We start from the raw sequence: 12,785 nt of genomic DNA, 5'->3' as shown, positions 1-12,785 counted from the left end.
TCATAGGGATTCTTAAAAGAGTGTGATGGTGAAGGGGATACTGTTGCAGAATTTAGGATGAGCAGAGCAGGGGAACAAACATAGAGGAGACTTAGAAGAATTAGAACTATACTACAGAGGTTATGGAGGAGAAGCAAATGCTTGAGGGGTGAGGGAGGGAATTTCATAATTATCTGAATGGGCAAGATAATGGTATATGATACCGGCAGTGCACCACGTGAACAACAGCAATAGCCTCTGTAATCAGCTCGGATCCGGAAAGAAACACTACTAGGATCCCCATAGGTCCCCTAGTTCCTACTGCTACTCATAAGTCACCACCACCACTAACTTCTGGTACCACAGATTGTTTGCTGCTTTTGTACTACACTAGAGGCCTGGTGCATGAAAATTCGTGCACTCGGGAGGGTCCCTCAGCCGGCCTGCACCCTCTCGCAGTCTGGGAGCCCTTGTAATGTCCCGTGGGGGAGCGGGCCTAAGCCGCAGTCTGGCCGCCCTCTGCAGGAGGTGACCGGCAGGCTGATCTGGGGCCGGTGCTGGCTGGCGAGCGGCTGGCCCTGCCCCCCTGATTGTCTTTCTGCTGCCATTGGTCACCGCTGCCCCCCCGATTGCCATTCCCTCCCTCTGCCCGCTGACATGTGCCTTGGCTGGCCTGGCGTCCCCTGCTCGCCGGCCCCGCCCCCCCCCCCCCCCACTGACCAGTCATTCTCCCATTTGGTTGATTTGCATATTACGCTTTTATTATATAGGATACAAATGGAAGCACCCAATAAAAATGACAACTTTTGCTTAACCCCTAGAGTGCCGGGGAGTGCGATCGCGCTCCTCCTGCAGTGTCCAGTTCTAAGTCTGCTTTTATTAGTGATGATGATATTGCTAAATATGTCAATTCTTGCTGTGAAGATGACGATTTTGTGGACGATATTGAATATGGAACTTCATTTACTTGCGATTCATAATTTTTTCCCCCCTAAACTGCTGTAAAATCAGCAAAAATGCCTTGGCAATTTTAGCACAGTTCCTAGGATATTGGTTGGCACTCAAAGGGTTAACATTGTTTTGAGATTTTTTATGTCAGTTTTCAATGTAGACAACAGCTTACCTATGTAGAAACTTGTCTTTTGTCCAGAACCGAAAAGCTTGAAAGTAGCTTTTTAAAAATATATATATTTTATTGATTTTTTACAGAGAGGAAGGGAGAGGGATAGAGAGTTAGAAACATCAGTGAGAGAGAAACATTGATCAGCTGCCTCCTGCACACTCCCTACTGGGGATGTGCCTGAAACCAAGGTACATGCCCTTGACTGGAGAACCCGGGACCCTTCAGTCCACAGGCTGATGCTCTATCCACTGAGTCAAACTGGGCAGGGTGAAAGTAGCTTTTAAAGCTACTTTTGTTGTTGATCCTCACCTGAGGATATTTTTCCATTGATTTTTAGAGAGAGTGGAAAGGAGAAGGAAAGATCGATGTGAGAGAGACACGTTGGTTGGTTGCCTCCCACACGCACCTGACTGCCGGGAGCCTGTCCATCCTTGCTGTTTCAAGGGACCTGGCATATATAGCATACTGTTCTTAATATGTTTGCTCCCCTTAGCGCTGTGTGTTTTAACCAAGGTCACCTCTCCGAGAAAGGTTGTTTCCCCAGGTAGGAATTTTTCCCTGAAGTTAGGGAGGGAATAAAACCCCTCAACTAAGTGCCAGGCGGGTAATTAATCACTTTAACTATGAACAATCATGCTTAAGCTACATAATCTTTACTCCCTGGAATGGAGATAAGAAACGCCCTAACCTTTGTAATAGAGATTGACAGGATTAAAATCAACTGGTATAAATACAGATGTAATAAGACAGCAAGACACAGAACTTAGGAGACAGAAAGAAGACAGCACCTACACAGAACCTACAGACAGAAGAACTTCGCTGGAGAGAACATGGCAAAAGATCCTGGACTGAACCTGACTACAGAAATTGGCAAGAGAACCTGACTAGAACCTGGTGACTGAACTTGGCTGGAGAACCTGGACAGAACCTGGCTAGAGAACCTAGCGAGGGAACATGGCTACAGAACCTGGCTGGAGAATCTGGAGAACCTGGCTGGAGAACCTAGCAAGAGAACATGGACACAGAACCTGGCTGGAGATCCTAGCCAGAACTTCGCTGAAGATCCAGACCAGAACTTGGCAGGAGACCCTGACAAGAGAACCCGGCTATGATGATCAACTGAACGCTGCCTCCGTGTCATTCCTTCTTCGCCGACTCCGTCCACATCTTTGGGGACCCCTGGACCCGCTGGGGTTGGACCCCGGCACCTGACCAGGGTCGGGGATTGAGCCTGCAACCAAGGTATGTGCCCTTGACTGGAATTGAACCCAGGACCCTTCAGTCCACAGGCCGATGCTCTATTCACTGAGCCAAACCGGCTAGGGTTGAAGCTGCTTTTTAATATTCGTGAAAGTTACGTTGGGTGTATTGCAAGTGGTTCTTTGAAGCACCTGGGGTGGGGAGTGGGAGGAGGGTTGCCAAATATCAGTAAAAATGGAAAACCAGTTGGTCCTTCCCTCATGATAATGAAGGAAAGACAGGTGAAGAGTATGCCCTAATGCCTTCCACGGCTCTTAGCTGACCAAGCCATGGACAGGACAGGACATTCTGTTCCCAGGGCATTCTGTAGACACAGGATTGGAATAAGTGTGCAAGGATGATATTTTCCGGGAATAGAGGCTAATGCTACTGAGAAACTGCAAGGGCTGCAGTAGATACAGAAGAGGGGTAAGTAGATCTTCGCTGGGGTAGGAAAGCATTCCAAACAAGTAAGCCTAATTTCTTTGGTTAAATGACCTGATTTTTTTTTTTTTAATTAAATCTTTATTGTTCAGATTATTACATTTGTTCCTCTTCCCCCCCCCCCCCATAACTCCCCTCCTCCCAGTTCCTGCCCCACCCTCCGCCCTCACTCCCCACCCACTGTCCTCATCCATAGGTGCACGATTTTTGTCCAGTCTCTTCCCACATCTCCCACACCCCTTTCCCCCCCAAGAATAGTCAGTCCATTCCCTTTCTATGTCCCTGATTCTATTATAATCACCAGTTCATTCTGTTCATCAGATTATTTATTCACTTGATTCTTAGATTCACTTGTTGATAGATGCATATTTGTTGTTCATAATTTGTATCTTTACCTTTTTCTTCCTCTTCCTCTTCTTAAAGGATACCTTTCAGCATTTCATATAATCCTGGTTTGGTGGTGATGAACTCCTTTAGCTTTTCCTTATCTGTGAAGCACTTTATCTGACCTTCAATTCTGAATGATAGCTTTGCTGGATAAAGTAATCTTGGTTGTAGGTTCTTGGTATTCATCACTTTGAATATTTCTTGCCACTCCCTTCTGGCCTGCAAAGTTTCTGTTGAGAAATCAGCTGACAGTCGTATGGGTATTCCCTTGTAGGTAACTGAGTTTCTTTCTCTTGCTGTTTTTAAGATTCTCTCTTTGTCTTTTGCTCTTGGCATTTTAATTATGATGTGTCTTGGTGTGGTCCTCTTTGGATTCCTTTTGTTTGGGGTTCTCCGCGCTTCTTGGACCTGTAAGTCCATTTCTTTCACCAGGTGGGGGAAGTTTTCTGTCATTATTTCTTCAAATAGGTTTTCAATATCTTGCTCTCTCTCATCTTCTGGCACCCCTATAATTCTGATGTTGGTACGCTTGAAGCTGTCCCAGAGGATCCTTACACTATCCTCGCATTTTTGGATTCTTTTTTCATTTTGCTTTTCCGGTTGGGTGTTTTTTGCTTCCTCGCATTTCAAATCATTGACTTGATTCTTGCGCTCCTCTGGTCTGCTGTTGGGAGTCTGTATAATATTCGTTATTTCAGTCCGTGTATGCTTAATTTCTAGGTGGTTCCCCAATATAAGATCGAGGGTCTCATTAGTTTTCGTGTAGATCTCATTAAGTTTATCGGCGGCTTCTAAACAGTTCTTGAGAGACCTTAAAAGTGTGGTTCTGAACTCTATATCTTCCATTGACAATTTTGTCCTGTTTCTTTGTCTCCGCATTTTGTTATGCTTCCTTGGTGCACCCCCTAGTGGTCTTTGTTCGCAGTCTTATAGTTAAAAATTGATTGTTGTAGCTAATACCAGGGAGGGTTTGACCTCCAGGCCAAGTGGCTATGAGAATCAGCTTGTCTGCAGTGAGAGAACTTCTGTCCTCTAGGGAGGTGCTAATCTAGCCTTTGCCTGAGGCTATCCGGCAAATGCCTCTGTGCAGGGCTTGGGCGGGGCGGGTCGCACAGGATCAACAGGGTGGGCTGGAGAGAGCAGTTATGGCGGCTCTCAGTCCTGTCCCCAGGGGCTCTGCCTCTCTGAGTCCCAGCAATGGGTGCAAACCTCGGAGAGAAAGCTGCACTCGCTCTGACCGAAGCCAGACAGTCCCGCTTCTCCCGTTTGAGTCTGGGTCCCTAAAGACTCGCCTGTATCTGGAGCTCAGAGTCTGCGACTCCCTCCCGATTGAAAACGCCAACCACGCCCTCCGCCGCCAGCCCGCTCTGCGCACTCCGCACCTCAGAATTTGACTTCAGCACTGCGCCTCCTCTGTGTGTCCGTATGCGTTTCTCTTTCCTCCTAGTTGTAGGACTTCCACTCAGCCAGCATTCCTGTGGTTCTGGGTGATGTCCCTTCCGTCTTTTAGTTTCACTTTTGAAGTAGTTGTTCAAAGCAGCAAACTCCAGCGTTAACCTATGCCGCCATCTTGGTTCTCCAAATGACCTGATTTTGATGATCCCGTAGGTTGATGCTTGTGTGGTTTTGGACAAATTTTGTAGCCTCTCTATGGATTATGAGGACTGTGCAAGTTAATACAGGAAGTGCTTAAACAGCCTGTTATCTTTCCTGTTACTGTATAGGCAGCACATGCAAAATTCCAGGAGAAGAGAAGGCAGGACCACCTCTCCTCCCCTTTTTCTCCCCTACTAGGGACCGAAGTGTATTTTTCAGCGATTTCTTCGAGAGATCCGTCGCTGCCAGTTTCCAGGCCAGCTCCAAGGGCTGGGTGGGCTGTGAGAAGAGGGCTGCTTTAGAGTAAGAATCTTGAAATGAGAAAATTCTACTAAAGAAAGAGAGACCAGACATCCGGAAATGCAGTATTTGGTCAAACTCTATCTCAGGAACCCCGGTGGTTCCGTGTAAGCTATTGTTTTGGGGGAAAATAAGTTATCCTAAGGAAGTTTAAGTGAGTCTGTTAAAAGTGAGATCCTGGAGTGCTGTGGGCTGGGGAGCAGAGTGCCCGCTTCACCCCCCAAACAGCGGGGCTCTCCCGGGTCCTGGGATTCTAACTTCCTCCCAGCCTCAGTCTCTGGGCCTCTGGTTTGAGCTCCAGCCTGGACTCTTCTGTGAAGACATCACTGACCCCTTCAGAGAGAGTGGGGCGCTCCCTCCCAGGCCCCTGGGTAAGAAGGTTGCGTTACAGCTGTTACCTCGGGTCCCACAGCCCCCCTTGCGAGGCTGGCAGGACAGTGGCTAAAAGGTGCTCACTAACGGCTTATGAGAGGAATTTGTTCTTGTTCATGGAATACTGGGGCTTTTAAATAAAAATTACATGGCAATTGGGAGAAAACGATAATCACGTCTAATCCTGAAGTGCTGTGCAACCCTGCCAGAACTTTAAGCTCTGGGGACAGATTGTCCTGAAGGATGTCGACTATTGTAGTTCATTCTCATGAGTCTCCCACAGGGACACTGGCAGCTCTGCGGGAAGGAAGCACATCTTTCCACACTTTACCTGTCACCAAAGTAGCATGTTGTTCCTAAATGCCAGGCGAGTGAGTGGTAGTGATGGGAATGCAGAAGGTATGAGGCATGGCATCAGATTACAAAGGCAGGGAGGCAAACATCACATTAAAAAGGCTGGTTAAAACACATACCTGTAACATGCAAAGTTATCACTTAGAATCAAAGAACAGATAAAGAGCTTCCCAGCCAAGAAAAAGCTAAAGGAGTTCATCACCACCAAACTAGTCTATATACATAAAACCCTAATATCCAAATAGACCCAGTGGTGGAACAACCAAACAACTGGTCGCTATGACGTGTGCTGACCACCAGGGGGCGCGCACTAAACATGGCAAGCGTTAGCAGTAGGCGGCAGAGCGTGGCACATGGCGGGCATTGCCTGCGGCAGGATGGTGGAACTGGTGAGCAGGGGCGCCCGACCAAGGCGGGGCACCAGTCACTGCCATTGGGGTGAGCCTCTGGTGGTTACTGAAAATTCTTTGCACCTGCGTGCCACGGTCCCACTGGGCGCTTGCACCTGCTGCCCGCGTTGGCCCCACTTGTACCTGCAGCCAGTGCCGCTTGCACCCGCTGCTGCTCAATTGGTTGGTGCCATCAGTGGGTGTGAGCAGCGGCTGCTGGCCCCAATCACCCCTGAGGGCTTCTCCACCTGTCCCTGCTCCTGAGGGGCAGTCGGGGCAGTAGCCATTGCTTGCACCCGCTGCTGGCGCTGGTCCCAATTGCTCTGTTCCATCAACGGGTGCAATCGGGGTCTGCGCCAGCAGTGTGTGGGAGCAGCAGCAGCGGGAGCGGGGCTGCCAGCAGACAGGGGGCCGGGGCCCATGGTGGGAGGGCTTGGGCAGGGGCACAGAGGATGGGCTGAGACCCACCCCTGTGCCCGCTGTAGCCTCGAGGCCCACAGTTCCTTTCAAGGTGCACGAATTTGTGCACTGGACCACTAGTATTATATAAAATGTTAAAGGGACCTCTTTAAGTAGGAGAAGAAAAAAAAACACCCTAAAATATGAACAATAAAATGACAATAAACACATGTCTATCAACAATTGAGTCTAAGAAACAAAATAAATGAACAAGCAGAACAGAAACATACTCATAGGTACAGAGAATATTTTGACAGTTGCCAGATGGGAGGATGGCTGGGGGTGGGTGAGAAAGGTGCAGGGATAAGAAGTACAAATCGGTAGTAATAGAATCATCACGGGGACGTGCAGTACAGCACGGGGAAATAACATTATCCTAATAACTATGGTGTCAGATGGTTGGGGATTTTTCGGGGTGATCCCTTAGTAAGTTATGTAACCTCTAACCACCAGTGTGTACACCTGAAACTAATATTATAATGTATGTTGGTTGTCCTTGAAACATTTAAAAATGATTGTAGAAACCCCACATATACGTAACAGCCACAAGGGGGCAGCTGAGAACTATGACATAGGGATGGATCATTCCAAGCCCACACTGCGGGACCGTGGCCAGAGTGGAGGAGGGAGAGCAGGTAACATGGGGGCAGCCGGAACAGGAGAGGATGATAGAGACCGTGAAGTGGAGAGCCTGCTGCTCACATCTGCATGATTTTGTTTCCATAGGAAAAGGACAGACACAGGAACGCGCTCATGCACAGCAAAGCCTCATCGAGGGCAGGCTTACCTGGGGGCGCTCTCCAGTGGGAACGGTGGGAAGGAGGCCTTGGAAGCAGCAGCCGCGGCCCCTCAGGCGGGCTTCACCCCTGTGGCTCTCGGACGCCTCAGACTGCAGGCACTTCCCGAGGCTAATTTCACTTTTGTTTGGTTTTCACCTGATGTACGTACTTTTGAACCCAACCCTCTTAAGTAAATACGACTCTGCTCTGTTTGTAAAAATGTACATATGTAACTTTAAAAAAATATATTTTTGCCCTCGCCGGTTTGGCTAAGTGGATAGAGCATCAGCCTGTGGACTGAAGGGTCCAGGGTTCGATTCTGGTCAAGGGCACATGCCCAGGTTGTGGGCTTGATCCCCAGTAGGGGGTGTGCAGGAGGCAGCCAGTCAATGATTCTCTCTCATCATTGATGTTTCTATCTCTCCCTCTCCCTTCCTCTCTGAAATCAAGAAAAATATATATAAAAAATATATATTCTTATTGATTTTTTACAGAGAGAAAGGGAGAGGGTTAGAGAGTTAGAAACAGCGATCAGCTGCCTCCTCACACCCCCTACTGGGGATCGAGCTGGCAACCAAGGTACATGCCCTTGACCAGAATCGAACCTGGGACCTTTCAGTCCAAGGCCTGATGCCCTATCCTCTGAGCCAAATCGGTTAGGGCTATAGATATGTAATTTTTTAAATGTCATATATATATATGTGTATATATGTATATATATATGTATATATATGTATGTACACACACACACACACACACACACACACACACACACACATATATATACATATTTTATATTTTGTAAAAATATGTAACGTGCTCTTAAGTCAGGGAGCCAGTGCTGTCCACCATGCCTGGGACACAGGAGGTGCTCCATATATGCTTGGAAACGAGGGAAAGGTAAAGGAAGGGAAGGGGCGGACTTAGCAGCAGAGCAAACACTCAGTGTAGCGTAGAGGGTCACAGAGGGCCGTACACTATTCAACATAGCGAGCAAGATGCCACAATGGAGAAAGAGAGCGCCACCTTTCTTCCGTGCCTCAGAGCGCAGCTGCTGGGTTTCGTGGACCCCGAGTTCCAGGGGCCCCTCCTCAATTTTTTTTCTCAATAAAAACATTTGTTTAACTGATTTCAGAGAGGAAAGGAGAGGGAGAGAGGGATAGAAGCATCAATGATGAGAGAGAATCATTGATTGGTTGCCTCCTGCACGCCCCCCCCTGGGAATCAAGCCTGCAACCCCAGCACGTGCCCTTGACCAGAATTGAACTGTGACCTCCTGGTTCATTGGTCGATACTCAGCCATTGAGCCATGTCCTTCTAGTGCAGCGGTTCTCAACCCGTGGGTCACGGCCCCTTTGGCGGTTGAACGACCCTTTCACAGGGGTCGCCTAAGACCATCCTGCATATCAGATATTTACATTATGTTTCATAACAGTAGCAACATGACAGTTATGAAGTAGCCACGAAAATAATTTTACGGTTGGGTCACAACATGAGGAACTGTATTTAAAGGGCCAGGAGGTGGAGAACCACTGTCCAGTGATTTGAACTCCAGGTCTTCACACATGACTGACACGTTGGGGAGACTAAGGGTGTCCTGAAGGTGGCTGCTAGAAGGCCAGGTTTACTGAGCACAGGCATGCTGTTTCAACGCCGTATTTCCAGGTCCCTGTACAGAGGAGGCGCTTCATAAAGACTGATTACAAGGCCAGCCCGCCAAACAGACGGCCCAAAGGCAATCTCAGAACCCCGTGGACGTGGGGGCACTGAAGTAATGAAAAGGGACTGTTATTTATAAGCCTTTCGCATACTACATAAAACATAGCTTCTGTTAAGTAGCTAACAAATCAAAATTACATGTTAGCAAAGTCACCTTTTCTCAGACCACACTGGGCTGAGAAAAGCTATAGGTATAGGGCAATGGGTACTGCATAGTCCTGCCTTCGAGGGACTTATAACCCAGTGGAGGGAAATCACTTGTTCCTAAAAGCATTCAACAACGTATAGGATTCCGTGGGCGCTCAGAGGAGGGGGAGACCACTGTTGGTGTCGAGGCGGCTTTGGTAGAGGAGGCTGGCCTTGACCGGGACTCTGGAAGGTGAGTCATACTCAGATACCAACAGGAGGGAAGCATTCCTGGCGCCAGGGAGACAGGTCAGCAGGTGTGAGGCATGGACCAACAGCTGCTCCTGGGGCTGTGGCTGGAGAAGACAGACGCAGAGGGGGTGGGGCAGGAGGGCTCCTGGGAGCCACGCCCAGGCTGTTCTTCACCTCAGGGACATGGAGGGTCTTTGAAGAGGGTTATGACCTGGTGAAGGCTGAGATATACATATATATATATATATATATATATATATATATATATATATATAATATCTTATTGATTTCAGAGAGGATGGGAGAGGGAGAGAGAGACAGAAACATCAGTGATGAGAGAGAATCATTGATCAGCTGCCTCTTGCACGCCCCACACTGGGGATTGAGCCTGTAACCCGGGCATGTGCCCCGACTGGGAATTGAACCGTGACCTCCTGGTTTATAGGTTGACATTCAACCACTGAGTACACCAGCTGGGCAAGGCTGAACTTTTGAAAGATTATGAGTGTATATTGGCTTGGGTATGATGAGAGATTTAGATGGTGTTTTATTTTATTTTTTAAAACAAACAAACAAAAACACTATAAAATACAATCTGTAGCTGTGATGTATGCATAAATGTTTAAACATATTACAGCCAATAGATTTACCACATGCCCATCAACTGATAAATGTGCATAAATAAAATGAGGCATATTCATTCAATGAAATATTATTTGGCAATAAAATGAAATGAAATCCTGATACATGTTACAACATGGATAGACTTTGAAAATATTATGCCACTTGATAAAAGCCAGACACAAATGATCACATACTGTATGATTCCATTTATATGAAAAGTCCAGAATAGGCAAATCCATAGAGACAGAAGGAAATTAAGGTTGCCAAGGTTTGGGGAGATTCTGAGGAACTGGGGAGTGATCACTAAAAGGTACAGGGTTTCTTTTTGGGGTGATGAAATTTATAAAGTTGATTGTGGTACGGTTACCTGACTCTGTGAATGTACTAAAAGTCATTAAATTCTACACTTCAAAAGGGTGACTTATATGCTATGTGAGTTATCCTATATAATCCTATGTAAGAAAAGCCTAATTTGCAAATCGACCAAATGGCAGAATGACCGGTCTCTATGACATGCACTAACCACCAGGGGGCAGACGCTCAGCCCAGGAGCTGCCCCCTGGTGGTCAGTGTGCTACCACAAGGGGAGCACCCCACTCAGCCAGAAGCTGGGCTCATGGCTGGTGAACATTTTCCGCCTCTGCAGCAGTGCTAAGGATGTCTGACTGCTGGCTTAGGCCTGCTCTCTAGTCAGACATCCCCTGAGGGCTTCTGGACTGCAAGAGGGCACAGACCGGGCTGAGGGACCCCCCTGATTTCATGCACCGGTCCCCTAGTATTTCAATAAGACCGTTACAAAAAAAAAAAATACTGGTGCAAAAACCTAGTACTGGAGAGGACTTCAAGATGTCATCTGATGGAGTTTAGTTAATGAGATGTGGCTCGTGCAGTATAATGCCCACTGATTTGTGGAGCACCCAGCACGTGCAGGGTACTTGGATATGAAGCTGTGAGAGCCCCAAGCAAGGGCACTTGACTGGAGCGGATCAGAGAGACCTCCCTGGAGGAGAAGGTGCCAAAGCCAAATTGAATGGTAACCAGGCATTAGCATGAGGTATTGAACAGGGCGAGTGACTTCGCTTTGGGGAAGTTGTGCAGGGAAGCCATCATGCTTTGTTTAATTGGTATAAGAAGTACAGGTTGGCCCTGGCTGGTTTTGCTCAGTAGTTAGAGCGCCGGCCTGCGGACTGAAGGGTCCTGGGTTCGATTCCCAGTCAAGGGCACATGCTCGGGTTTCGGGCTCAATCCCCAGTAGGGGGTGTGCAGGAAGCAGCCGATCAATGATTCTTCCTTCCTCTCTGAAATCAATAAAAACATATTAAAAAAAAAAAAAGAAGTACAGCTTCTCCTGATGGGTGTGGCTCAGTGGTTGAGTATTGACCTATGAACCAGGAGGTCATGGTTTGATTCCTAGTCAGGGCACATGTCCGGGTTACAGGCTTGATCTCCGGAGTGGGGGTGTGCAGGAGGCAGCCAGTCAATGACTCTCTCTTATCAATGATGTTTTTATCTCTCTCCTTCTCCCTTTCTCTCTGAAATCAATACAAAACTATCTTTTTTTTTTTTTAAAGTATCCATGGGAAGGAGCAAAATATCTGGCTGAAGATATTAGCATAGCCTGGAAGGCCTGTACCATGTGCAGACGCTGGACTTTATGCTGTCGCTTCTAGGTACCTGAGAAAGTGACGCTGTTTTTCACATGTAAATATGTCGATGGGTATTCAGTGTCATGGCAGAGACATTTGACATGTGAGAGTTGGTACGAGATGTAATTAGACATTTATGGACCTCACACCTGCAGCTTTATTTTCAGTTTGAAGCCACGCTCCCCTCTCTCCCGCCGCTGGGCCTGTCCCCGGCGTTTGTGCAGACAGCTCTGTCCAAGCTCATTGGCCCCCGGCCCTGTTTCTATGGCGCCTGATGGATAACACAGCTCTGGCCAGTAGGTTGGAGCTGCTTCCTGGAACTGTCATGGAAAAGCTGCCCACTGCCTCACGGGAACTCAGTGTGATGTCCACCCGGGAAGATGGGGTGCAAGGGAAAGAGGCCATGGGCACCCTTGTTAGTGTGAAGCTCAGGCATTCCTTCTCAGAATCGTTTTCAATGCACAAACTAAAATACATAAGGGGATGTGGGGGGGATGGGGGAAGTAGGGGGGCTCTGTAATAACGTCAACAATAAAAAATATACAAAAAATATACAGGGTTCCAAAGGAAACGGATTGTACTGAAATATAGTTAGCCCAAAGCATAAACTTGTGATATGGTAATACTGTTTATTTATGTCTTAAATGACAACATCTAGCTGTGGGCCAAATAACTGCCATAATTCAAAGCAGCAATGAGTATAAACAATATTTTGAGATATAAACACTCACTGTGACCTGATATGAAAGTATTTGTTATTCCTATTGGTGACAGTCACAGGTACTGATACCGCTAGTAGGGTTTGATGCCTATTTTTTGTAATGGAGAGAAACCCTACATTTTAATCAGAGGCTAATGAAATTGAGATGCGATTATTTTCTCCATTGAATTCACAGAACCGCTGAATTCTATCCATGCCTGTGGACCTCAAGTTAAGACGAATGGAGGGCGAAGGATGCTCCACTGTCATGAATTATGGGGAGGATCACAGGCACCC

Source organism: Myotis nattereri, assembly GCF_964212035.1.
Source record: "Myotis nattereri genome assembly, chromosome: 8".
NCBI classification, from domain to species: domain Eukaryota; kingdom Metazoa; phylum Chordata; class Mammalia; order Chiroptera; family Vespertilionidae; genus Myotis; species Myotis nattereri.
The sequence above is the reverse complement of the archived record's forward strand: the minus strand, read 5'-3'. Positions refer to the sequence as shown.